This window comes from Acomys minous (assembly GCF_964271855.1).
Source record: "Acomys minous genome assembly, chromosome: 14".
NCBI classification, from domain to species: domain Eukaryota; kingdom Metazoa; phylum Chordata; class Mammalia; order Rodentia; family Muridae; genus Acomys; species Acomys minous.
Window position 1 is genome coordinate 8,187,364 of NC_140496.1, and position 27,340 is coordinate 8,214,703.

Here is a 27,340-nt window from a genome sequence, read left to right on the forward strand (position 1 = left end):
GGGGTGGATTTGGAAGGAGACAGGTGCAGCGAGAGGAAATACTCCTGGCATCCGTACAGATGGGCTACACCCTGGAGCACCTCACGGCACCCACAGCAGCAGGGTCGGGCTGTGTTTCTAAGTGCCAACTGGTGACAACCCAGATCATAATGGCTTTGGGGACACCGGGACATAGACAGAGGCTAAGTGGAGTGGTCACCCAGTTGCAGCCACTGGACTAGGGGAGAAGGAACTCTGACCTAGGGTCTCGGCAGCTGTGTTCACAAAGGGGAAGAAGAAGCAAACCGCCTAGGCAATAAGGGATTGTGTGGCACAGGGGCCATACTGGGCCATGCCAATGACCTACTCCAGAGGGCCTCAGGGCTGGGGATGCTTAGAGGCTTCCAGCAGGCCTCATGGTGGTATCCTGGCCAAAAGCCAGAAGGTGACATGAGAAGGCACCACGGGTGCAGTTGACTCTCTTGGTCATGATCTGCCCAAGTATTTGCATACCTCCTAAAGCCAGGTGGAGAGACTGGGGCTCTTAGCATCTCTCAGGTCTTTTTTTTTTTTTTTTAAAGATTTATTTATCAATATGTATACAGTTCTCTACCTGCAGGCCAGAAGAGGGAATCAGATCACATTATAGGTGGTTGTGAGCCACCATGTGGTTGCTGGGAATTGAACTCAGGACCTCTGGAAGAGCAGCCTCTGAGCCATCTCGCCAGCCCCTCAGTTCTTGACCCTGGCTCAGGTCCACAGTTAAACGGGTTCTGCGCTGCCCCCCTCCCTCCCATTCTCCGTGATGCAAATGGTTTGATATCAGAGGAGATGGTAATATGCGTGGTGTGAGGGACCCTTAATTTATTACGTGCCTGTAATTGATGTTTACGTAAAGCAGCTCTCACAGCTACTCAAAGTGAGAGAGGAAACACAATCAATCAGCTTTGCCTCCAAAGGAAGAGAAAACACCGCATATGCAAAACCACAGAGAGCTCTGCTTGGGAGGAGCCCTGGCTGGCACCTCGGCTAAAGTGGCCCGGAACTCACTATGTAGCTTATGCTGGCCTCATATGTGAGCAGTCCTGCCTTTGCTGGAATTATACGCCTGGGTCCAGCTGCGCTATCAGGGGTGGGGCCCTCAGGGATGCCAGGCCCCAGACCCTCTGATTCCTTTAGGGCCACCTTTGTGGCTACTACACTAGTGTCACTGGTAGGTCCAGGGTGCCTTGTTGCACATTAAGGATGCCTTTCCTCCGGGCTGAGTTCAACTACCTGCAGGGCAAAGGTTACCCCGTCTCCTCTTGTTCCTGCAAACTGTATCCACCTCATCCTGGTAAACCTCCATCCACCAAACCAGCAAAGGGCCCCGCCCCACAGTGATAGTGAAGGCTATGAGGAGGAAGGCTGAGAGGGAGTGCTCACGTCTTTGCAGCTTCCTGTGCCCATATGGACACAGGTAGGCAAGTGTCTTCACAGACTTCACAAGTGATCGCAGGCCTGATGGCTTTAGAAAACAGAATGTGCCAGGTGGTGGGGGACCAGCATCTGGCAGGGGAGCACTGGAGCACTGGGGATTCCAGTAGCCGTGTGGCTCTGACCTCTGCTTTCTGCGTCCCACGACAGCCTCACTCTCCGAGGACACACGTGATGGCGTTTAAGGCCACCTGGATACCCCAAGTGCTCTCACCTCAAAACCCTTACCTGAGTCTCATCTGGTGAAAGCCCTTGGTCCAAATAAGGCCATATGTCCACCATATCTTAGGAGCAATGTGCCAAGCCTGGTCCTGCGTCTGTATCCACATCCATCCCAGATAGCCTCAGAGACCAGGCATGGGCCAGACCCTCCCCCATCCATTTCCATCTCTCTTAGTCCAGCCCCTGCTCTGGCCATGAGATACAGTCACGAAGGAACCCAGGGCAAGCCTTGTCTTTGTAGAGCATCCATATGTGCAGAAACTCAGGGGACTAAGGGGTGCTCAGGCTTGGTATGGATGACAGCTTACTTTAGGTTTATTACTGTGTATTACTGTGTCAGAGGACAACTTTCAGGAGCCAGCTGTCTCCTTCTGCCTTTGCATAAGTTCTATGGACCAAGCTCAAGTCACCAGGCTCACAGGGCCAGCGCCTTTACCTGCCGAGCCATCCTGCTGAGGCTTACTATTCGTCCGAGACAAGGAAGGTCTCATGTAGCCAAGGCTGGTCCTGAACTCCTGGAGGCTGGGACTATAGATGGGCACCACCTGAAGTAGCCAGGTGCCTGAGTGTGTATGTATGGAGCGGGGTATTCCAGGCACAGGGAACGGCACGTGCAAAGGCCCTGCAGCCAGGGCACAGTGTATTCAGCAGGGTGAGAGGAGGAGGAGGAGGAGGAGGAGGAGGGGGAGGAGCTTTGTAGCTCCTTAACTTTCCCTTGGATTGGGTTGGGAGGCTGCAGCCATCTGGGTGCTACCTCCCTCCAAGGCTATGCTCCCTACAGTGTTCCGTTCTTCTAGACACAGGCTGTTCCCTGCTGAGGATGGAGCCCAGGACAGAGGATGCTCTTCCACCCAGCTGTGACCAGAAGACCAGGACTCCAGCCTTGGAGAGTGAGTTCATGTGTGTATGCGCGCATGAGCACACACACACACAGATACACACTGGGGTTCAGAAGGCAGGGTGTGTGTGTGTGTGTGTGTGTGTGTGTGTGTGTGTGTGTGTGTGTGTGTGTGTGTGTGTGTGTGTGTGTGTCGGCTACCAGGCCACCTCTATTAAGGATTTATCAGCCCAGAGGGAAGAAGTGCTTAGCTCTGGGCCTCCCGCAGTGGGGTCCCCAGCAGTAGCAAAACTTTGCTTCTGGGAATAAAATGGAAATCCGGTCTCTGGGGTACAATGAAAGCCAGCTCATAAAGTGTTCTCCTTTGGAGAGGCTGAGCAGGCCTGGTAATGGGGAACAGGGGGCGGCAGGGACACCCTGGGGCTTGGAGCAGGCACAGGATGGCAGTAGAACAGGCTTGTTGCCCGCCCCCTCCCCCCCCACCCCACCTGCTCAGCACTGCCCTGCCTAATAAACCCTCTCTCTTCAGAGTCACATTCAATGTGGTCCCAACAGAGAGTCATACGTCACCAAATCCGGCAAAAATTTGTACTAAATTGAATCAATCCATCTTGGAAATGGCTCTTGTCAGCTTCTGTCAGGGAACTGTCTGCAGGGGATGGAGGGATCAGGAGGGGCCATCAGGACGTGAGGACTGGGGGGGGGGCAGTGGGGGGGCTCTCACTTCGAGAAACTTACGAGGCGGTGGCAGTATCTGGTATGGTGGAAGGAAGGGGCTTGGTGAGCACTGTGGTAGGGCAGGAGGACAGGCAAGGAAGGGTCCCCTGAGTAGTGTACCTGCTCCCCGAACTATCCTGGAGTCTTTTATGCAACCTCCCCCCACCATTATTAAGTGCCCACTCTATGCTGCATAAGCTGAGGGCAAAGGAGAGCCAGCCAAGTGAAGCAGAGACCCAGGAATCAGAAGAGAAGGGCTCCCCCAAGTCCTCTGCACGGACAAACCACTCCTGGTTGTCCCCACAGGCAGGTTGCTTTCTGACAACACAAATACTCGGGCCTGGCCCAGCCTCTCACCTTTGACCATGACCTTTGACCTTTGACCCATGCTAGTGGCACATCCCCTCCTCTGAGGAGCCCAAGCCCCTACTCCTTTCACGCTGTCCCTCCCCTGTTGCCCCTGTGTCCACCCATCTCCTGCCGCTCCAGGTGTTCAGGTCACTCTACACCATGACCAGCTTCATCCATATACTCCATATGGCGCCATTTTGGAGAGATGGAGCTGGACCTGCACACTCATGTCCACCCAAGGTTGAGGCATAAGGCAGGGATGGCTGAAGGTCAAGGTCAAGCCAATACCTGCTGAGGGACACAGGCCGGTTGACCCCACCTTGAAGCTCACCTAGGCCAGATGAGAGATCAGCAAAGCTTGTCAAGACTTAACCACTCCCAGGCAGCCCCCTTGGTTACTCCCTACAAAGCCCCCAAGGTATTTGGTGCTCCTGGAAGGTTCCAGCTTTTCCCTTACAGCTTGATCCCCCCAACTGCTGAGACAGAGCCAGCAGGAAGTTATAAGAGCCAGTTATTGTGGAGGCCACTTGCCCTAAATGAATGCTAACCCCAGGGCTGGAGATTGCGTGGGCAAGTGACCAGGGGCCAGAGGGAGCTCCTGGGCAGCCCCCTCCCCCAGACACTCCCACGGAGCAGCATCTGTCACTGGCCATTGGAAAGTGGAAGCAAGGGCTGGAGGGACAGGCAGTAAAGTACCTGCCTCGAAAAAGCACAACAGTACAAGTTTGCTAATAAAATAACAAAAATCTGAGTGTGGCTGTAAGCCCTTAAAATCTCGGTGCTGGGGAAGTGGAGACAGGCCTGGAACTTGGTGAGCCCACTTGGTAAGTTCAGTAGAAGACAGTGTCTAAAAGGTAAGGTGGATGGTACCTAAGGAATGACACTTGAAATGGACCTCTGGCCTCTACATGTACACATGTATAAACACTCGCACATGCACACACACACATACACACATACACCTATGCACACGAACCCCAATATGTGCACACACACATATAAGGACACTTGTTACATTAGTGTATTCTTCAAATTTACATGTTCCAGTACACAAGGACAGGCCCAGTATGGTGAGAAGGTTACAGCGTGACTCGGTCATAGGGGGTGGGGGGCCCTGTCCCTATCTTCCTGATAAGGTTTATCTACACTCATGGGAGGAGGGCAGACCTGAGGGAACAGCCCAGCCTGCACTCTGACCTTGGACTGTGGCCTCAAGAAGGTTGAGCAAGCAAATTTCTGTCATTTAACAGGTTTGGGGGTTTTGTTAGTTCAGCCCCAGCAAACTTGACAAGCAGCTGCTGGCCTGAAAGGAGCGATCTGGGGTCTTAAGTGGGGTTCCAGCTACACCATCTGCCCGCTCACTAGATGCCCAGCAGCCTGCTGGGGCAGAGGCCATGTGGGGCTGTTTATCTCTGGCTTATCACACCCTAGACTCCATTTCTAAACTGGACAAGAAGCACACAGAAGGCCAAGGACAGAGGTCTACAGGGATGTGTTAGCAGACACAGGAAGACAAAAGCAATCTTGCCTGACACAAATATAGACGAATCCATGTGGAGGAAACCCACAGACTGGCAAATTAAAACGCGGTTCAGGCTGGCGAGTGCTGAGGACGCCAGCTGATGGATCTTCCTGGCCAGACAGCCAAGCCCAACCTGATAGGTCCCCCACAACACACTGTCAAAGCCACATGTCCACCCGCAGAGGCTGAGGGAAGAGAAGTGCCAGCCTGCCACTGCTACGGGGACGGCCATGGACCGACAGGAGACAGGGCAGTGCACACATCTGGACCGTGGCTGGAAGGGAGGTGGCTGAAGCTCAGGGGACTTCAGGAAGTGGGGAGGTTGGGGGACAGGACGGGAGGCTATGCAGATCCAGGCTGTCACTACATGCATCCCTCACCAAGCTGATGTCCAGGAGAGTTGAGGCCATACCTGGCTGCTAGCAAGTGGCAGGAGCACATGGTTCAACAGGAGGATGAGCAGATAGGTCGGTGGTCATACAAATGGGCGGTCAGATGGGTAGGCGGGTGGGTGAATAGATAGTAGATCCTTGGCCGACTGGATGGGTGGATGGATGGGTACATAAGCAAATGAGGAACAGTGCCCAGCACTTACTAATAAACGCCAGCCATTGCTATTATCCCCGTGTTCCCACCCTTCCCCAGTTGAAACAGAGCCCCATCTCGACCTCCAATACAAAGATTACCCCCTTGGAATGTTCCAGGCTTTCCTGCTTAGGCCACCCCACTTTTCTTATTCTTTCATCTCTAAAATGGATCTCCCTGACAAGCCCCTCCAGTGGTCTCCAGACCCAGGCACTGCCTTCCCGGCTCCTTTAGGTTGCCACGTCCTTTGGTCTGGGTTAACCCTTCTCTCTTTCTGATGCAGGGTCTTTCCAGGCCTCTCTCCACCCCGGCTGCGCACACTGTCCTCCTGTGTGCCATGTCTGGCTACTCACACGTACACTCCCTGGGATGTTATGAAAAGATACAGGTTTTGATGTGTGCTATGAGACCTAAGTGCTCAAGAGCCACATGGGGCCACAACTGTTGTCAGGGGACAAAACAAAGCAGGGCATTCTGCTGACAAGCAACTCCAGGCCATGCTGCCACAGAACAGGTAGGTAGGTGCTTGTGAGCAAGTCCTCCGGGATCCTGTGTGATATCCCTGGCACACAGGAAGCCTTCGGGGTTGTATAGACGTCGGTTGGGTTTTGTCTGTTCTAGACTGATCCGTGGGTGGTGAGCTAGAGGACCATGGCACTGGCTGTGCCTGTGTGCTGCCAGCGGCCTTAAAGCCTTGCTCTACAATAATGCCTTTGTGCCTAGGTTCAGCTCTGAGAGTCACTTTCCTCCAGTGATGAACCATGGCAAGACCTGCCATCCTGCCACCTCTGGCTCCCATGTGGAGTTCTAGGCCTCTCACAGCGGTAGGGGTTTCATTGTGATGTGCTGTGTGCGGACTCAGGGAAGCAGAGGCGAGCCACAAGATCTCCAAGCTCTTGGGATGCTGGAGCTGGGCACCTCCAACCCCAGATGTATTGCTGGTCTAGGACGGAGACAAAAATCCCTGGTGATGCCCTTGTGATGCTGCTCTGTGTGACACACAGGGGCCTGTCTATTCCATTGCCCAGCTCTCCAGCATATGGTGCCATCTCCCTGGGCGACCCTCAAGTGGCTCCATGCACGGTCAACCATGCTCAGGGCAGTCCTGTACTATGGTTGTCAGTAAGCAGCGAAGGTCCATTAGGCCCAGGAACAGGGCAGAGTGAACTTAGCAGGCTCCAGATGTAGAATGGATGGGGCGGGGGGCGAGGGGGGGAGCAGATCTAGCTTGTTCAAGGGATGGAATACTGGACCATGCATGCAGGCTCATGTGTATGAACACGCTAGGGAAAGGGGCGGGGGCACAAGATTGGGCCCTGAAGGAGCTCTGTGCAGTGGCCGTGTCTTTTCAACCATTCCTGGAAATTCTGTATTTGCTGCACGCAGGAGCCTGAGGGCGGCGGCAGTGCCCTGTCCAAGAAAGGCAGAGGCGGCAGCCCGCCTCCCCCTCCCCCACAACCCTTGTTCCAGAACACAAGAACCCCAAAGAACATTCATGTAAGGCAACAGGAGTTGTGGTTTCTATAACCTATGAGTATGTTTACCTGCTGTTTGTCTAAATATCTCACTCACTGTCATTGCTGTGAGCCCAGATACTGAGGAGCCATGTCTGAAAGCAGATAGGACCTTGGGTACCTCATAAGACAGAACGCAAGCCCCATATACGCTCTCCCGCCCCCCGCCACACTTTGAGGAGCTTCTTCAGGCCACACTCAGGGGAGCTAGGCCTCCAGGCTTCAGGCTTCAGAGCAAGGTTCCACAATTCAAAGTCTGGGGAGCCCTCAAGTAAGATAAGAACTCACTTATCAGAGGGGCCCCAGATGTGGAAAATGACATCAGTGAGTTCTTTGTTTGCTACATTGTTCTTCTGCATGGTAAAGCTTAATCTATACGTTAATTACAGCCAAAAGATTAGCAACAACAATAAAACAGAACTATTACAACAGTACTATAATAAAGTTATTTTAAACATGAGTTATTGATTTTTTAAAAAAAATTTTTTTTACATGCTCTTTTGAGATCCTGTTGACCAAGGTAACTGATAAGGGGACATCTGTATTGTCAGAAGGCTGACCCCACTCAAAACAGCTCTCTACAAACTGTCGAGTGCCCCTTTTTTTGTTTATTTTGAGGCAGGGTCTCATGTAGCCCACGATGACCTTTTTGAGCCAAGTAGGATCTCCTGACTGGAATTACAACTGAAGCCACCACGCCTGGTTTATGTGGTATGGGGGAACGGAGCCTAGGGCTTCAGGTGCAACAGACAAACACTTCAGCAAAGGGGGCGGCCCCTTTGGAAGATCCAACTTGGCCTCCCTACATGGGCCCTGCTATGGAAGTATCTGCAAGTCCACCTGCCTGCCTTCATGCCAATGGTGGGTGTAAACTGGGCTCTTCCTAGTCGCTCCCACCAGGTTGAGATCAACAATGAACTCAGGCCAGGGAGAGATTTGTGGGCAGCACGGTGGGGAAAAGCAGAGTGTCAGGGCAGACATGCTTTCTGCAGGGTCAGCAGCCTGGGTGACCCCCGCTGCACCTGACTCTTCCTCCTAATGAGTGAATGGAGAAGGGCGACCATCCATCTTCTTCGCCACTGGCCCTAATTAAGCGCCGGCAAATTCCCCAACCAGGCTGCCGAGTCCCCTGCATAATATGTTATTTACCTGCGGCTAATAGTTTCTCCAGTAATGATAGCCTCGTATCAAATGACCGCCGTTTGGCTTCTGACAGTTTTAAAGACCGGTCTCGGGGACACTACAGTTTCTAATTACAGGGTCTGTCATCGGCGAGGTTCGGTTCAACGCCACCTCCTTCTCCCGCGGGTGACACTTCTGTCCAGACAGGAAATTTAAACTCAGCCCCGACAGTTAAGGTTAAAAATACTGCTGTGTGCAAGCGGCAGATCATAATTTGGGTCGCTGCCGTGTTTAATTAATTGGACTGCGGCAATCAGGACTCCGCGGGCCGTAATTACAGGCAGGGCGAGAGGCCCCGCTCCCCTTGCCGTGTCTTACAGCTGTAATTTCGCGGAGGCTCTGACCTGGCTCCGGGGCCGGGCCTCAGAGCTCTCTCAAGGCAAGAGGCACTTCATTAGGCCACCGTGATTTGTGAGGCAGGGCAGGTGGAGGCCGGGAAGCGGGGACAGGGCAGCTTGCAGCTGCCCACGCCCTTCCCAGGGAGGGCCAGGCCCCTAGGGTTATCCTGGCAGGCTGCCCTTGCAGGAACAGTGAGGGAGACAAAGGGATCTGCTTTGAGATTCTGGAGACAGCCCCAGCTGCAATCCTAGCTCCAGGCCATGGGGCCTTAGCACTGTGGTTCACTGGGCCTGGACATCCTTCTCCGTGCCAGCATGGCTTCTTCCCACTCACTGCTGTACCAGTGGCTTCTTGGCCATCTTTCCCCAGATTCCTCCCTTTGGAATGATAACCCTCCACCACCACCACCCATCCCCCGCCAGAGACCACACCACACCACACCACAGTTCCCCACGTCACAGCCAAGCCCACACTCTACCTGTGCCAGGCTGACCTTGCTCAAGCTTCAAGGAGGGTGTATTGCTAAGTTGGGCTAGACGTGGCCCTTTCCGACTGTGCCAATAGTGAGAGCACCCCCACCTAGCTGGCTCCCCTTGCCCTTGACCACAGACGACCCACGGCAATTGATTGTGGCTAGCCAGCAGAGACCGAGGACCAGCCTCCAAGCTTGGGTGAGGCCCACTTCGCTGGAAGCCTCTCTGCCCACGGCTGCAGCAGTCAACACCTGTAGCTTGGAACCCACACTGTATCCTGCTGGGATCAGCCTCGGTGTCCTTCATCTGGAACCTGGGCAGAGCACGTGGGTCATCCTGCGGAGCTTCATGGAAAGTTCCAGAAGCTCCACTACCCTAGCAGCAGGACTCTGAAGAGGTCCTGGACCAGCCTCAAGCAGCCATGAGGATCGCAGTGGAGAAAGTGTAACAAGGTCCTCCTCTGCTGACCTTTGGCCCAGCACCATCAGCAACTAGCAATTTCCTCCCTACCAAGCTACTCCACTTCTGTCCACTGACCCCCAAAATCTTGTAAGAGAGAGTCACATGGGGTGGGTGGGGGTACCTGGAGATGGGGTGTACTTGGCTTGTCATGAGCAGGCACATTCATTCGCTTACAGATGGGTTGAGCTGTGTCTTAATCACTGTTGCACTGTATGAAGAGACATTTAACTGGGGGCTTGTTTACAGTTTCAGGGGCTTAGCCCGTTATCATCATGGCGGTGCGAGCAGAGGGGCAGGAAACATGGTGCTGGAGAAATAGCTCAGAGCCATATCCTGATCTATAGGCTGAGAATGAGACTTTGTGCCAAGGGTGGGCTTTTGAAAGCTCCACGCCCACCCCTAGTGACATATGCAAATCCTCCAACAAGGCCACACCTTCTAATCCTTCTCAAATAGTGCCAATCCCTGGTGACTAGTCAAATATATGGGTCTATGGTGGCCATTCTTTTTTTTTTTTTTTTTTTTAAGATTTTATTTATTTATTATGTATACAGTGCTTTGCCTGTATGAACACCCGTAGGCCAGAAGAGGGCATCAGATCACATTATAGATGGTTGTGAGCCACCATGTGGTTGCTGGGAATTAAACTCACCACCTCTGGAAGAGCAGTCAGTACTCTTAACCTCTGAGCCAACTCTCCAGCCCCCTATGGTGGCCGTTCTTATTTAAACCATCATGAGCTGCATGTGCCCCCTGTCCTCGTCTGCTGGCTCTGGTCCTGCATCCACTGCCTGAAGCTTTCAGTGACAGCTCTTCCCAGCTTGAAGAGGCTACAACTCCAAACACTGGAGTTTGGAGGGAGTAGGCAGTGCCCATGATGTATCTCAAGTCCCTATCTGGGATCAAGAGATGGCAGTGGTTAGAATAGGGTCCTTGCCACTGGGGTTGATATTTTCAAAATGTATTCTCTCTCCCCGCCCCAATTCTCTCTTTTTTCCTGAGACAGGTTTTCTTTGTGTAGCGTGGCTGTGGAACTCTCACTGCAGACCAGGCTGGCAGAGAACTCAAGAGACTGGCCTGCCTCTGCCTACCAAGTGCTAGGATTAAAGGCTTGCACTGCCATGCCTGGCTGAAACGTATGTTTTCAAAAGACACACTGCAGCCTAACTCCTTGTGAGGAACAGCCTCATTTGGAAACAAGGTCCTTGTAGATGTCAGGTCCCATGAGGTCACACTAGAGAAGGGTGGCCCTTGAATCAAGCCTGACTCAAGGCCTCATGGGAAAAGGAGGAAAGGGTAGGGCAGGTACATAAGGGCAGTCCCTAGAAGGAGACCATGGTGATGCACTCACAAGCTAGGGGACAGCAGGCAGCCACAAGCAGCCACTGGAGCTGGCAGAAGTAGGAAGCACATGACTCTGGATGGCAGGGATAGTGAGCGAGGTAGGGGTGGGAGGTGAGGAGCAGAAGGGTTGGCTGACCCCCTCCCTGCAACTCTAGTGCCCTCCGCTATAGGCCAGATTGATCCCTGGCCAAACGCACCCTCCACCCTGGCCTTTGGTGCATGGTTCCCATGGAGCTGGGGGACGAAGGGGGTGGGGGTGGGGGGACAAACACACCTGTTTATTAAGAATCGAAGGCTGGGCGGCGTGAGGCCTGGGGAGAGCGCCTTTTGAAGTGCCAAGTGATTTATTTCAGCCAATTACTGTGTGCTTCTCTTCCCAGGACCACATGTAATTGATTGAAACCTATTGAAAACAAATTAACCAGCGCAGGGATGCAAAGATCTGGTTATCACTTCCCTGGAGGGCCACAGGGAGCACGAGCCACACAGCTCCACGCGTACTTCCCCTTCCCCGGAAGGGGGGGGGGGAGATACGGGAGCGGATCTGCCAGCCCAGCAGCCATCTGTACACACAGCCTGCTCTGCCTCATCCTCCTGGGGGCTGGGCTAGGCTACCTGGGGTACGGCCAGCTTTCTGCTGGGGAGCCCAGAATCTCTGTACCACTAGGCCTGCCTCAACAGGAGAGCTCTGGGGTCCTAGTTAAAGGAAGGCCCTGTCTCAACATGCCTCTTGGTTTTCAAGAAGGTTCTCCAGTGGTCTATAATGTGCAGTTGTGGGGGGGGGGACGACTCCATTTTTACCACAAATGTGTGCACAACTGATGGTATTTTTGTTTTGTTTTATTGTTTTGTTTTCTAAGACAGAGTCTCTACATAGCTCTCTGGCTGTCCTTGAACTCACAGCCTCTGCTGGGATTAAAGGCATGTTCCACCATGGCCAGCTGTTATATTGCACTTTTATTTTCACTAGGCATGGAGGTGCATGTCTTTAATCCTAGTACTCAGAACCTGACTGAAGAGTTCAGTTAAAGAATTGCTGCTGAGAGTTAGAGGCCAGCCTGGGCTACACAGTGAGTTCCAGACCAACTTGGGCTACAGAGTAAGACTTCATCTATAAAAAAAAAAAAAAAATTCTTTTTTTTTTTTTCCCAGTCAGGCACTGTGGTATCTTCTGCCCATCTACTCAGGAGGCCGAGGCTGGGGGATCACTTGAGTGAGGTAGTGAAGGCTATCTTAGATAGCATAGCATGACCCTGTCTTTTATTTATTATTATTATTTTTAATTTATTTACCTTTATTTTATGTGCATTGGTGTTTTGCCTGCATATATATCTGTGTGAGAGTGTCAGCTCTTTAGAGTTACAGACAGTTGTGAGCTGCCATGTGGGTGCTGGGATTTGAACCAGGGTCCTTTGGAAAATCATTCAGTGTTCTTAACCACTGAGCCATCTCTCCAGCCCCCGACCCTGTCTTGAAGAGGGAGAAAATCAGTTTTTAACAACAATAGCAACACTTACCATCTTGTATCTCAGTGGTAGAGTGCTGAAGATGTACAGATTGAGTTTATTCCCGGGATTGCAGAAAAGAAGGGAGGGAGGGAGGGAGGGAGAGTCAGAGGGAAGGGGCTGAGGGAGGGAGGGAAGAAGTGGATACATATTTTAATTCTTCTCTTTCTTGTTTGGTGCTGGGGACGGACCCAGGGCCTCACACATGCTAAGCGCACATACTGCCTCCCAGCCACCCTCAGCTGGGCCTTCACAATTCCTCAAGCACAGCTCAGGCTGTCAGACACACCCACACTACCTGCATTTTAAACTCTCTCCCCTGAAGTGTTGACCTTCTGACGCACGGCTGGCATACTCTGACCGATGCCAACCCAGAGCCACACTCCCACTTTACACTCTGCCTTCACCTGCCTCCCCCTCCTCTGGCCTAGTGCTCAGGGCCACCTCCAGGCTGTCCCCTCCCTCTCTCCTTCCCTCCCTACTGTAGGTCTTCCTCAGCAAAACCCAGAATCCTCACCTCCCAGAACAAGCCATACCTCCAACAAAGGCAGGTCACATTATTTGCACCACCCACATGAACCTAGACACCTAGTCTCTAGCCTGCAGAGACTGCCTCTCTTGTCCCTGTCACCAGGGCAGGGTGCTCATCGCCTGTCGCCCTGCAGGGGGCCAGATGAACCCTTCAGCCGGAACCAAGTTAACCTTACCTATGTCAGCCATACAACAGTTTAGACAGAGGGCAGGGTTCCAGGCCCTATAGGGACCCTGGGCACAGTCACTGCAACCCTGTCACTATTCCAGGCTCTTCCTGCGTTTCTGCCACCTTGTGTTGTCTGCAGAACAGGCAGGGAGGACAATCAGGCTCCTCTAGGCTGCTGTCTTTTTGTTCCAGATGTTTTCCTTGTCAGCGTGGGTGGTCAGAGTGGATCCTGGGAGCCCAGAAGGCCAGTGCATGCATGCATGCATGCATGTGTGTGTGCGTGTGTGCGTGGTGTGTGTGTGTGTGTGTGTTTTGTATAGCTGTAGCATGTGTGTACATACAATGTGTATGTGTTCATATGTATCTGGATATGTGTGTATCTGTGTCATATACACCTGTGTGTTTGTGTGCTGTGAATGTGAATGCCTATGTGATATGTATCTCCCTCTGTGTTCACTAAGTGTTTTATACGTGCCCATGCCATGTGAACCTATATGCTGTTTGTACTGCTATGCTGGGTGTGTGTGTGTCGCATGCACACATATGTGGATGTGTGCCCGTGTGTTGGCATACATATATGTGTGTGTATGTGTGTGTGTGTGTGTGTGTGTGTGTGTGTGTGTGTGTCTATGTGGCCTGTGTGTGTGTGTGTATCTGTGTGCGTGTGCACAGGTGTGAATGGATATGCATGTGTGTGGGGGGCAGGATCTGGGCTTACCATGCACATGTAAATCTCTGCATATGCACACATATGTGCATGTATTCATTTGGCTTGAGCCCAGGCTTGACTTGGAGACGGAGGCTCTGTAGACTTGGTGAGGATGCCAGCTTGCTACAGGCCACCCAGTGTCCTGGCTGGCCACCTACCATACCATGCACAGGTCCCTGTGGACCACCTAGGAAAAGCACCTACTTGGCTTCTGCTGCTGGTAGATAACATGAGACACCTATATCATCTGTTCCAGCTCCCTGATAGATAGCTTTGCAGATCTACTCTACGGACAAGGACACTGAGGCCCAGGACCAAGGTCTCTCACTCCAGGGCCTCTCTAATGGCTATCTGCTGTGGTAGTGTGCTCTCAGCTCCTCCTCAGGTGGTGTGCCTCCAGCTCTGTGGCCACCCTTACCCTGCGGAACTTGTCCGGGACTGGGTGAGCCACCTCCAGCCTTGCTTCAACGGGGACTGGATGGCCACTCCAGGGCAGACTCACCGACACACGGCCCTTGGACCTCAGCTGTCCTTGTGCCCTCTGTCTATCTCTACAGTGTCATAATCTCCCATTTACCCCTCTGTCTCCTCACTGGAAGCTTCTCTGAGGTATTTATTGCCCTGATCTCTGAGAGCCTCCCGGTGGCATTGTCATCCCAGTGTCACCATTGCAAACGCTATCACTCACACGGCATAAACCTGTTGTAACATCCCCGCCAGCCGGCCGGGAAGGTCACCATCACTCTTCCTATGACGGCACTCAGGGAGATGGATGGTTCTGGGAATTACCACCGGCTACAAAGCGAGCACCTTTCACCTCCTGGGAGCAGGGGTAAGTCACTGTCACCGAGTGCTTGGCCCCAGGGAAATGAAGAAGCAGATCCCTGCTCTGGGCCATGCCCCAACACCTCCAGGAGCATCTAGCCGTATTGCCCGAGAGCCGTCCACCTCTGCCCTACAGCGATCGCTTCCTGGGGCCCCCGGGGAGGATGCTGGAGGCGGGCGCCAGCAGGGGCTTTTGATAAATGAGGAGTCAGACCTGAGGACAGGGATGAATTACCCTGGCTCTGGGTGTCCTTTCGGGCAGAACGAGCTGTCCCTGCAGATCACAAGCTTGACCTCCCCTCCTCCGTTTCTGAGAGGCCTTTCTTCGTCCTTACCTCCCTACGCAGCTTAGCATCTGCCTAGTCTCGTCTCTTGGCGACTAACTATAAAAGTGTGAGCCTGGGGAGAAGCTGTCTGAAGGAGTAGCTTTGTGGCTTGAGCCATGTGCCAGGTCACACAGCCAGGTCAATGCCAGAGCCCGGGTGCCCACTCTAGTGCCCTCTGCCATGACCGAGTGTGGACACAAATCGCCCAAAGGTGCTACACGTGGATTCTGGAGAATGGCCCCAAAGGGGGAGAGCCTCTACCCTCAAGATCAGTGCTGATCTTGCTACTTACTGTAGGATCCAGCCTGAACTTCTGGGACTAGCAGCAGGCGACTGTGCAACAACACAGGCAGGCTTCCATATGAGCTGCCATCAACGCACTGCATCCTGCCAGCCCGTATCCTGGTTATTACTGAGGTAGTCCCACTGGGAGCCCAGAGCTCCTTCCAGAAGTCTGAGGTTCCTAGGATGCACAAGGCCGCCCAGTTCATTCCCACCCAGAGTCCCAGAACCTGGTCTTATTTAGAAATGCAGAGTTAGCAGATACTATATGCCAGGGTGAGGGAGGCTCCGTGAAGAGGGGGTGGGGGCAAAGTGCTGCACCGTGGTGCCTTGTGCAGAGGTGTAGGAGGGACTGGGGATGTGGCTCAGTGGGTGGAGTACCCAGCCAGCATGCACCAAGCTCTGTGGTTTGGTTCCAGCACCCCTGTAATCCCAGCACTCAGGAGGTGGAGGAAGGAGGATCAGAAAGTCATCATCCCTCTTGGCTACACAGTGAGTTCAAGGGCAGCCTGGGATACACGAGACCCTAGCCTCAAACAAAGGGGAATGGCGGGGTACTGGAGAGATGGCTCAGTGGTTAGGGGCACTTCCTGCTCTGGCAAAAGTCCTAGGTTCCCAGTACCCACTGTGGTGATGGCTCAAAACTGGCTGTAACTCCAGTTCCTGGGGATCTGATGCTCTCTTCTAGCCTCCACAGGCAACACGCACACATGCAGTATAAAGACACACATGCAGGCAAAACACCTACACACACACACACACACACACACACACACACACACACACACACACACACAACCATAAAAAGGCACAGGAGATGGTACAAGGAAAGAGACAGAAACACACTCCAAGGCCATCAAGGTGCACTCTGGGGATACAGGGAGCTGCTGGCAGGCTCTGGGGCCCTGCCTATTCCTCCTTTAGACTTCAGGCCTAAACGCGGAAGAATACACTGTTTAGTTTAGGTGCCTGTTTATTGTAGCTTTATTCGGTATAACAGAGAGTCAGAACCAACCTAGTCCAACAGATGAATGGACAATGAAAAATTGGTATGTATAAAATGGAATACTACTCAGTTCTAAAGAAAAATGAAATCACAAAACGTGCAGGAAAACAGATGGACTTTAACATGTATATCAAGCGATGTTACAATCTCAGAAGAGTAAACTCACATTTTCCCTCATCTGCAGAGTCCCGCTAACAATACACGTATGTGTGTAAACGCATGTACACGTCATGTGTGGATAAGTGCATATATTCAATAGTGAATGCATAAAATCCAACGTGAAGCTCACAGCCTCCCTTGTGAATGCTTAACTACAGAGTTCATTGAGTTGTCTAGTCTTTGGCCTGGTTAATTCCCGTGTGTGTGTGTGTGTGTGTGTGTGTGTGTGTGTGTGTGTGTGTGTGTGTTTTATTTGCAACATTTTTAAAAATAAAGTTTTAAAACAATGAAATGCCTGCCTTGGGGTCATGGGTCGAGGTAACCTGAAGAATTAAGCTTCTGTGAAGAAGGCCACTTGGGCGGGGGTTGGTCTTACAGTAGTCCTCTCACTGGGTTCCTCCCTTCACAGGCTGCTTGGCTTTCTGGTATGCTCCAATACCACACCTGTCTAAGTTTTCAGTTTCTTGTCCTCCCCTCCATGGAGCACACACAGCACCAGCTCCTCACAGACCTCTGCCTTGCACCTGCCTCTGGCTCAGGGAACGCATCAGTATTGTGGTTTTTCACCCAGCACCATGACAGGCTGCCTCAGGGAGGGCGGGCAGGCTCAGGAGCCCTCTGAACTGCCATCACCCCTCAGCAGAGTCTGTGGCACAGTGCCCGGGGGGGACGGGCATCTTATCTGGAATCTACCTGGGGTCAAGTCTCAGGTCTGTGTAGCCTTAGGCATGTTGTCCAGGCTCTTTAGGCCTCAGGTCCTCGTCTGTTCAACGGGACAGGAAAGAACCTGCCTTGCGGAGCCACCTACCTGTTAACAGGACAGAGGCCCTAGGGACAGGGGTGGAAAATGGGCACAGGGTATATGTGTGATGACAACAGTAGTGCTTCAATTCTCTAGAAAGACAAGCACAGTGTGACAAGGGTGAGGGGAGATGGGTGGGACCTGCCAGAATGTTGTGCCAGAGATGGACCCTGGGGAAGTTGCGCAGGGCACCTTGGTGGCTCTATGCCAGCAGCATTGGGCTGGGTCGCCAGACTCTAGTTTATTTATAGATCAAGCAAACCTGCCCTCAAGGTCCCATCACAGCCAGAAAGCCTATTCTAAAGAGCAGGAAAAGCAAGTCAACTCAGGCTCAGCCAGGCGTGACTGGCACTGGGCAGGTGTGGCAACTGGGTGTGGCTACTGGGCATGGTTAATGAGCCCGCTCTTTAGGCTTAGGATCAGCTTCCTAACCTGGGGGTTTCTGGGAAGTAGGAGCATACCAGCTCCTGGGATGCTTAGAACAATCCTGGAGACACATGTGAAAAAGGCGCTGAAAGCAGCTCCTACTCACTAGGGGTCAAGGTGGCATGGGCCCTGCTACTGCTAAGCCTCCAAATGTCACCAGCAACCGCATCCCCTGGGGAAGGGTCTTGCCCAGGATGCGTTCAGTCAGGCCTGGTATGACTCCCCCGTCTCTGCCACTGCTAGTGCTGTGATGAAACATCATGACCCAAAGCAAACTGGGGAGGAAAGGGTTTATCTGGCTTACTCTTCCACATCACAGTTCTCCATGTGGTTTCTAGGCAGCCTACGTGGCCCAGCTGTGTCTTCCCCTTCCTCTGCTATTTCCTCTCCTCTATCAGCACCCCCCCCCCTTCAGCCTGCCTGCCCTCCTCCCATGCCCCTGCATGGGCCAGCCTAGGCTAGGGTGGCTCTTTTGCTTTCGTTCTGTGCCCTCTGCCTGGATCACGCTCCTCAGTCACTTGCTCTGGGATCATGCCCTAACCCTCTCCAATCCTGGCTCGCAGCCACCTGCTCACTGCACTCTCCCCACTCACTCTCTCCTAAGACTACCGGTGCCCCTTGCTACCTGCTCCACCCTCCTCCTTGACCTCAGAGTTCCTGTATCTCTAATGCCTTCTTCTCATTTCAGCCCTGGTCCCACTGCCTGTACCCCAGGGCAATGGATGCCCACAGAGGCCCCCAAGTTCCAGGAAGCAAGAACTGCCATGCTGTCCACAGGGTACCGAGGACATTGAGATTTCTACCAGAGGCATTCAGAGGGAATTGGATGGAAACTCACAGTCAGGGTGGCCCTGGGAAGTTTTCACTGGGGACAGCACCATGAGGAGGCCAGCTGCGTGGAGTTCAGGCACATGGCTAATGGTTCTTCCAGGCACGGGGGCTGCCGGGAAGAGGCCAGCCTTTGAGACCACCAGGACAAAGCCTCGGCACCCAAAGGAGAAGACGACCTGGCCTGTGGTGGGTGGGTGTCAGGCAGTAATGGCTGTACCCCCTCCCCCCCATCCGCAGGCTGGGTGCCATTCATCTGACCATACACACGCACACGCTAATCAGCTGTGGCCGTGGCACCCAGCTCAATTCAAATTGATTTACCGAGCCTGGAAATGGATACAAATGTGATTAAAGGCCTTTTATTTTACATAGGTTCTCTATAAAATGATTGAAATCAATTGCCCGGCAGGCCCTGCGCTATTACTGCACAGAGCCTGCCCCGCTATTGACAGATATGGTGCCAGGAGGCTGAGCAGGGAGGCGACAACACCCCCGGACTAGTCCAGGGTCACTGGTGGGGTGGCTGCAGCATCCGCTGGGGGTGCCTCTCTGTGTCTGCTGGGCACCTTTGGGGAGGCAGGAAGAGGCAGTGGGTGAGGGAGCAGGCCCAGGAGGAGGTGTCGCCATGGCAACAGCCTCCCACACCATCTTCCAGCCAGATGCCTCTTGTCTGTGATGGCCAGAACCTGGGAGGCTGGTTCCTGATTCCAGGGCGCTTCTGCCCCACCCCATGTTCCCTCCAGGAAGCTAAGGCCAAAGCACAGGCTGGGCAGCCATCAGTGACAGATGGGTCCCAGTCAGTTCTAGCCCCTAGCTCACAGGCCACTCAGATGTGTGCACAGACTCACAGTGCCTGCTGTGTGGGTTTCTTACAGAATCCTCAGGTGGTGGGAAGTTTGGCCGGCCACCTGCCCTAAGGAGCTAGCTAGACTACAGCCAGGAGGTCAAGGCTGGCCAGATCAACCAGCTCATCAAGTGTCTGCAGAGGCTACCATGGTGATGACCACAGTGCAGGCAGCTTCAGGACCCGTGGGCATGGTGGGGCCCACACCTAAGGAGAAACACCTCCCTGCCTCTTGTAGCAGCTGGCAGCTGCCAAGATTCTTGATTTACGGCTACATTAAGTCCCAGAACCTTCCTCAAGTGGTTGCTCACCATTTGTCCATTTATTTATTTTATGTGTGTTTGCCTGCATGTATGTTTATCTGTGCACCATGTGTGTGTGCGCGCGCACACACACACACACATACACACACACACGGAGGAGGTCATCAGAAAAAGGCTTCAGATTATCTGGAACTGGAGTTACAGATGGTTATAAGCCACCTTGGTGGGGGGGGGGGCGGGGCTGGGAACTGAACTCTGGTCCTCTGTAAAAAGCAGCCAGTGCTCTTAACATCTCTCCATCCCTGAGATGCCCTCTAAGATGACTCTAGAAGTAACAGGGACCCTGGAGATGAGCAGGGGACGAAGAAGTCTGGAGGAGAGCTGGCACTCCTGGCACTCCCCGGCAGGGGTACCATGAGCGATCCCCTGCGCACAGGGTTCCAAGGAAGTCAGGATTATGCTTGTCAGACAACCATCTGGAGCCTTCTGAGCAGCGCCCACTCTACCATCCTCCGTAGATAAGTGAAAGAATGGCTGAGGGGGGGTCAAGGGGAGGCGGCCCATGGCTCCATCTCCACATTCCTTGTTCTGGGCTCACTTATTTCCAGAATGCATCACAGGCCCAGAAAGGGGAGGTAACTTGCTAACAGCCACCTGGAAGGCTGAGGCAGGTTCAGGCCCAGCTTTCCACAGCCACTGTAACACAGGGGAGCAAGTGCCCTTTCCCAAGGACCTCCACCCTGCCTCTATATCGCTTCCTGAGTAGGGAACAAGCCCCACCCTGCTATGGGTACAGCCCTTCTCAGCCCTGCCTGCCTGCAGCCAAGCAGTTCCTGCAAGGGCTGCCTGCTTCCCGCAGGCTGAGCCTGCACCACCGCATTAAGGACAGATGGATTACAGCTAATGAGCCTGCTCGCACCATTAACACTGGAGCCTTCCCTGGATTAAAACGCACAGCCCGCCGGGCTGGCTTGTCACTCTCGAGGTGGGCACCGCGGCTGCTGGCTGTGCGTCAGCGTACCCTTAATTGCTCTTGTAATTGGGTCGCCTCGCTCCCGGGAACCCTGATGCCACCCTCAAGGGATGGCAGACTGATGAGACTGCCTTTCCCATCCTAGCCCCAGCCCCTCCACCCTAGGCAGGGTTCTCTGGAGTTTTGCTCAGCCCCCATCCCTGAAGGTCTGCCTGGGCCAGCAAATGCCTCATGCCCAGGACTGTGAAGAAGGAGCTGGGTCACCCACCAGCCCTCCACATCACAGCCTTTGGCATACTGTATGCACCCACACACCTCACATGTAACCCTCCGCTTTCTCTCTCCCTGCCTCCCCCCACCCTCCCCCCCACACTTATGCATACATGTTCCGACACTCACAACTCCTTCTCTGTGGGATGAAGAGGAAATTAGAAACAAGGGGCTGCTTGGGCAGCAGGGTAGGGCTATGAGGCCCTGAGCCAGAAGCTAAATTCCTTGCCTGACTCAAGCCATCAGTTGTGTGGCTCGGCAAGGTTACTGAAGCCTCTCTGTGCCTCTGCTTCCCCATCCATGCTGTGCGAGTAGTCAAATCTAACAGGTGTACAAGCAGTGGTAGTCTCACTGTCAGCAGCGTGCTAGGTTCTGTCACGTGAGTGACATGTGTGCAGACATTTTTGGCCTCAAATTCACTCTATAACCAACCCAGACTGGCCTTGTGGCCAGCCATCTTTCTGCCTCAGCTTCCTAATAACTCGTGTTTAGTAGGAGCCGTAAGATTATGAGCAGGAATGGACCCAAGGGTGGTCCCAGAAGGGTTGAGGAAACTCTGGGGCCAGGGGAGTGTGGCAGGTGACACTCAGTGGGGCCCCAGATGCTGGCTCAGGGGGGGTCATCACCAGGAGTGTTTCCCACATAGCTCATGGGCACTCTGCCTCCCACAGGAGTTCAGAGCTCAGTGCAGAACAAGAGCCCAAGGACCCACTGCAGTTCCAGGCTGGCAGGCCATGTTTCCCCAAGGTCTGTTTCTCCATCTGAGAGCTGATGTAGCTAGGGTTCAGCATCCCTCCCACATGCTGCCTGGATGCACAGGACACAGAGTGTTGTGGGAGGCGCCAGGCAACTGCTGGCAGTGGGCAGGAGGGCAAGAGCTGAGGCCCTCTGAGGTCTGAATTACTCACACACAGTGGCACCCTTACTTACAGCGCAGTCTCCAGCACCTGCTGGGAGATTACGTGGGGACTGGCTGCTCTCTCAGTTAATTAAGGGACCACTTTTGCCAGTGACTTCTCAGGTGTGCAGCCAGGCGGCCCCAGGTCTCATCCCACTGCCTCAGAGACATTGGATCCCCCCAGGATCTGCCAGGTGGGAGGAAACAGTAGCTGGAGCTTTGCCAGGCTCACGGGTAAGATAGTTGCCTGTGTGCTACCGGGTGGAGGCAGACGGAGTGTGCCAGGCCACAGGAGCCGCATGGGGCTGAGCCTGGATCCTTTGGGAGCTGAGCAGGGACCACGCACATTTTCTCTCTCACCTGACAGAGCTGGGCACAGCCACTGGCACGGTGTTCTGGCAGGTTCTAGCAGGTTCTGGCAACCTTCTTGCAGAGTAGGAGCAACAGCCAACATGAAACATTTACAAAGGCCTTTCGTAACCATCTGTGCTGGGATCAGAGAGGCGGGCTGTGAGCAACCACAGCCTTTCTGCCGAAGACACTAAGGCCAATGACATAAGACATAGCAAGCCATTGGACTCTGATGGCCTCATCAGATCTTGACACAAGCCCAAGTAGGGGCAAGGACCAGAGTGGCCCACAGACACGCTGAGCAAGCAGCTAAGGGTGAGGGTGGGGGTGCAGAAGGCTGAGCCGGACCCCAACTCTGTTACTTCCAACTGTGTGACCTTGGGGGTGTCACCAGGAACCTCTCTGTGACTCAGTCTGCCCCAAATCATGCACCTGATAGGAGAGGGTTTCTCCTTGTACCTTTTCTGGGCTTCTTGCCATATCTATGGTCCCTAGGCACATGGTAGAGTCTACTGTACCTCAATTCTTGACAAGGCCCCTTTAAACTGGATTGACTTTTCCCCCCTGACTATATCCAAGAAACTCCCACACACCCCTCAAAATCTTCCTTGAGCATCCTATTCCTCCACCTCTTCCTCCCTGTGAGACACAAGGCTCTCTCACCACTGTAGCCAACTGTAGTTCACACATGGTTTATCTCCATGAATTTTCCAAAAAAAGGAGGCGCTCCTGGCCTCCACTTTACAGATTAAGAAAACCTGCTGCGCTGGCTGAGCCATGCACAGCTGGCTCGCAGCAGAGCCTGAATTTGAACCTGGGAAGTCTGTCTCTCTCTCCTCAGTTGCCTCAGAATGGATGCGTGGGAGGGGAGAGAGGTTTGGTTGTTTCAAGAAGAGCCAGTGTCAAGAGTGGCAGGACCCAGTGGGCCCGAGTGAGGAAAAAACTCTTGAGACTAGAAGAAGCAGGAGGCAGTCCGCTTAGGAAGCAGCAAGGCAGGTTACAAAATAAAACCGAAACCTGAGCAGAGGCTGCGGTGCCATGCAGGGAGGGGGACCTTGGCCTGCAGTTTCTGCCTGCACACCCTCACACTCTCCCCACCCCCACACTCAAGTGCTGGCTCAGCACGGAGCACAGCTGCTAGCCTGATGATTATTTCAGAACTACAGGGGCAGGTGGAGAGCTCTTGGCTTCAAGCTGAAGATGGCGGCAGGGGTGGGGTTGGAGGGGCACGTACCCGATGGGTGTGAAACAGAAAATCAGACTGGGGGCACTATTGGGACTGTCTTGCAGACCACCCAACCTGGACCCATTTTTCCCAGGCGACGTAGCCACCCTCTCCACCCTCCCACTCCACCTGCTGTGGGAGTGACACCTCAGCAAAGCGTTCTCACAGTCCCCAGGGAGAGCAATTTGACACGGAGCAGAGGAGCTACCACCGTGCTGTGTCATCTACTCCGGGTGGCCAGGGAGGTGGCACGTCCTACTGGGCCTACTGCAGACCAGGGACCACTGCATTGGGGAGCCAAGAGGATAGGCTTACGCTTGGGTCAGAGAGAATAACGTTCTGTTGTGGTTGCCCATGTTTATGTGAAACTCTGCCTTCAATCCCCCTCGTCACACAACATAAGTGTCGGCTACACACTTGTGAACCCAGCACTCATGGGCGGGAGGCAGGAGGATCAGGGGCTTAGGATCATCTCAGCAGCTCAGCAAGCCCAAGGAAAACCAGCCTGGGCGAAATGAGAAGGCCTCCTCTCAAAACAAGCAACAAAGAGCTAACTGCAGCCTCCAAGCCTGGGTGTGATGTGGGGATTCGGGGGTTTTAAAGGACACAGACTGCCCTTGAAGTAGGTATGACTTTGTGTCCAGCGTGTGGTGGCAATGTGACTTCTGCAGCCAGCTCCTCCCTGAACTCAGTGCTCCCCAGGGTCAGCAGGAAGCCTATCAGGAAGTGAGCAAGTTTAAAAACCTCAGCGCTTAGAGAACTGAAAACCCGTGTCCTCCGTATGCACCAGAGAGGGACCAAAGGCCGGAGACAACGCCTACCCACCGAGAAGTGACAGGCACCCTGATATACACAATTGTGTAGTATTACTCAGCCATAAACGGGAACAAAGCTGCAAGACGTGCTGCCACGCTGAGACTTGAAAAGAAGACGCTAAAGGCTGAGTGTGAGGATGCCAGCAGAGAGCCAAGCACATCTCAAGTTGAGACAGAGGGATTAAGAGGTCCAGGCCAGCCTGAGCTACACACTCAGAGCCCAGGCAGAGCTGGAGGGGGCGGAGGATATGTGGGGCCATTCCCTATGGGCAGTGGGGCAGCTGGCCTAGGTGTGCTGACTTCACTGGAGTCAATAAGCAGACAGACAAACGCTTGCCTGGAGCCTATGTTGAGCATGTGGTCCAGGCTCTAGGGCAGATGCTGAGCCACAGGGACCCATCGGTGCCATGCTACCGCCACTCGGCTGAGACTTAAGGGGCTTAAGAAGCCATGGTGCTGTAAGCTGGGAGCTGCACACCAGGAGTTGGGGATAGTGTGTGCAGAGGAATCCTGGCAGGCAGATCCCGAGGAACAAATCATAGTGGGAATGGGATGGCTTGACACGGGAAATGAAGGGAAGGGTGGCGGGGCAAGCAGGATGGGAATGACGGGTGAAATGTGTCCTGCCAGTGAACATGTCATCTGCTTTTCTGGGACTGCTTCTGGTTGGGCACCAGAGGCTGAGACAACAGAAACCCCAGGCCAACAATCTTCAAGTATGTCTCCTTGGGTGTCCCTCTGTCTACCTTCACGGAACCATGCAGGTCTGCAGGCCTCTTGTGTTCTTAGCAGCCCTCACATCTCTGTGAGACTCTCAAACCCCGCCTTGCTCCTTCCTCCACCACTCCCAGCTGCCCACACAGCGCTGGTGCCACAGAGCAGGCAGCCTGCCGCCCTCTGCAGCCCAGCATGGGCTCCTTTTCCTGACCCCCCGATTTCGAGCAGGCTCCATCATAGGTTCTAGGAGCACAGCCCAGTGGTGATGAGGGAAGCTGTCTGGATCTTGGATCGCAGAGCCACATGCGATTGCTGCCTGTGCGAGTGAATCCCCACGTCCACCCCAGACCCACAAAGTCTCAGCTAGAGGGGTGCAGGGTGGGCAATGGGGTCACAGAGGCCTCGTGCCTCAGCTCCCAGTCCACACACCCGAAACCAGCCTGCCCTTCCAGGCTGCCTGGGCTGCCTCGCTTCCTTCCTGCCCTAGAGCCACGTGGTGGACAGAGCTCCGTAGACTTATGCCCTTAGGACCCGCATCTAGAACCTCAGTTGGTGGTAGCATAGAATGGGGTCCTTTGAAGATATAATTTTTTTGAAGATATAATTAATAGAGATAAGTTTGAAGACTGTGGTGTATCTCGGGGCTACATTGTGTGCCAAGTGTGTATAAGGCCCTAGGACCCATCCTTCGCATGAGAAAAACAAGCAAACAAACTATTAAACATAAAATTAACTAACTAACTAACAGCAAAGGTAGGTTTGCTCAGGAGGAAGAGCCCTGAGACCTGTGTGACTGGCATTCATACAAGGAAGGCCCTGGCCTCAGAGATGAAGACGGGACATGATATATCTGTGGAGGCAGAGTCTAGAGTGGTGTGGCCATCAGCCAAGGACACGGGCCACCACCAACAGCCAAAAGCAGCATGGAGGAGCCTCTCCTAGAACCTTTAGGGGCCTTCATTTTGGGCTTTGCCTGCAGAAATATAGATTTCTGTCTTGTTTTGTTTTGTTTTTTCAAGACGGGGTTTCTCTGTAGCCTTGGATGTCCTAGACTCACTTTGCAGACCAGGTTGGTCTTGAAACTCAACAGGGATCCGCCTGCCTCTGCCTCCCGAGTGCTGGGATTAAAGGTGTGCACCACCACGCCCGGCTGATTTCTGTTGTTTTAAGCTCCATAGTATTGGCGGTTTGTTTACCATAGGAAACAAGTTCATCTGGGGCCACGCCACATAGGCCCCCACCCCTCAACCAGGAAATACCAAGCAAGTAGCCTTACTGGAGCATGTGATCAGCAGGTGTTCAAAGATGAGGAAGTCATTCTATATCCCATAATGTACAGGGTCTCTAACTGGCCCCACGCCATCAGGAATGTCATCACTCTCCAATTTATGTTTGTGCGTCTCTCTGTGTGTATGTGTACCATGTGAGTGCAGTGCCCACAGAGGCCAGAAGAGGGCACTGTATCTTAACTGATGAGCCAGATCTCCAGCCTTCATTCTTCTTTTTGAAGACATGGTGTCATTGTAGCCCAGGTTGGCATTGACCTTGAATATAACTGAAAATGACCTTGAACCTCTGACACCCTCCCCCGAATTATAAGCATCCCCATAATACCCAGTTTATGTGGTGCTGGGAATTGAACCCAGGGCTTTGTGCCTGCTGGGCAAATGGTCTACCATCTGAGCTACAGCCCTAGCCCCCATCTTCATTTTAAACCATGGTTAGCTGAAGTGAGAACTCCCACACCTTCTGATGCCTGTGACTGAAGTGAGGTGTCCCCTGGCATTGGAGGAACCGTGGAGGAAGTGCTGCCAACAATGTAAGAACTGGCTACCCTGTGAAGGTCAGGAGGGGCTTTGTATCCCCAGGTATGGATCTGGGCAATGAGGGGCCAGGGCAGGCAGGAGAAGATGCTACTGTGGCCCTCCATCATGGCCAGGCTCCCTGAAGTGCCACAGAAGGAGCACCAAGCTGGCAGCAGGAGCCAGTGGTGCCCCTTTCCCACCTGCACAGAGCTTGGGCGGGCTGTGAGCCTGCCAGATGGCAGCGCGCCATGTGCCACAGAATAATCACTGTTAAAAATTCACTGGGTTTTATTTTCTTTTTTTAGGTTCCGTTTGCACTCTCTGCTTCCTTCTCCAGAAGGTACCAAACCACCACTGATGGCTTTAATTGTCTCTAATTAAAAGAAAACATCGCCTGGGACCTGGGGCTCCTTCATTCAGAGGCTACGGGGGGAGTGCAGAGTTGGGGGAGGGCTCCCTGGGGCACCTGCATGGCTTCTCCTGGCCCACGTTGCCTGACAGAGACTCCAGCTGGGCTGGAGGTGGGCCACTGGCATCTTTAGCCTAGGACGCCAACAAGCAGCAGTGAAGAGAACCTCAGAGAGAGGGGGAGGGCGGGGGGCAA

The 27,340-nt window shown here is 53.6% G+C and overlaps 1 protein-coding gene across 3 annotated transcripts in view; it reads right to left on the reverse strand.

The window, feature by feature from the left end:
- The window catches only part of GSE1 (Gse1 coiled-coil protein), a 345,746-nt gene that overhangs the window by 119,687 nt on the left and 198,719 nt on the right, over positions 1 to 27,340 (reverse strand). The window lies entirely within an intron of this gene.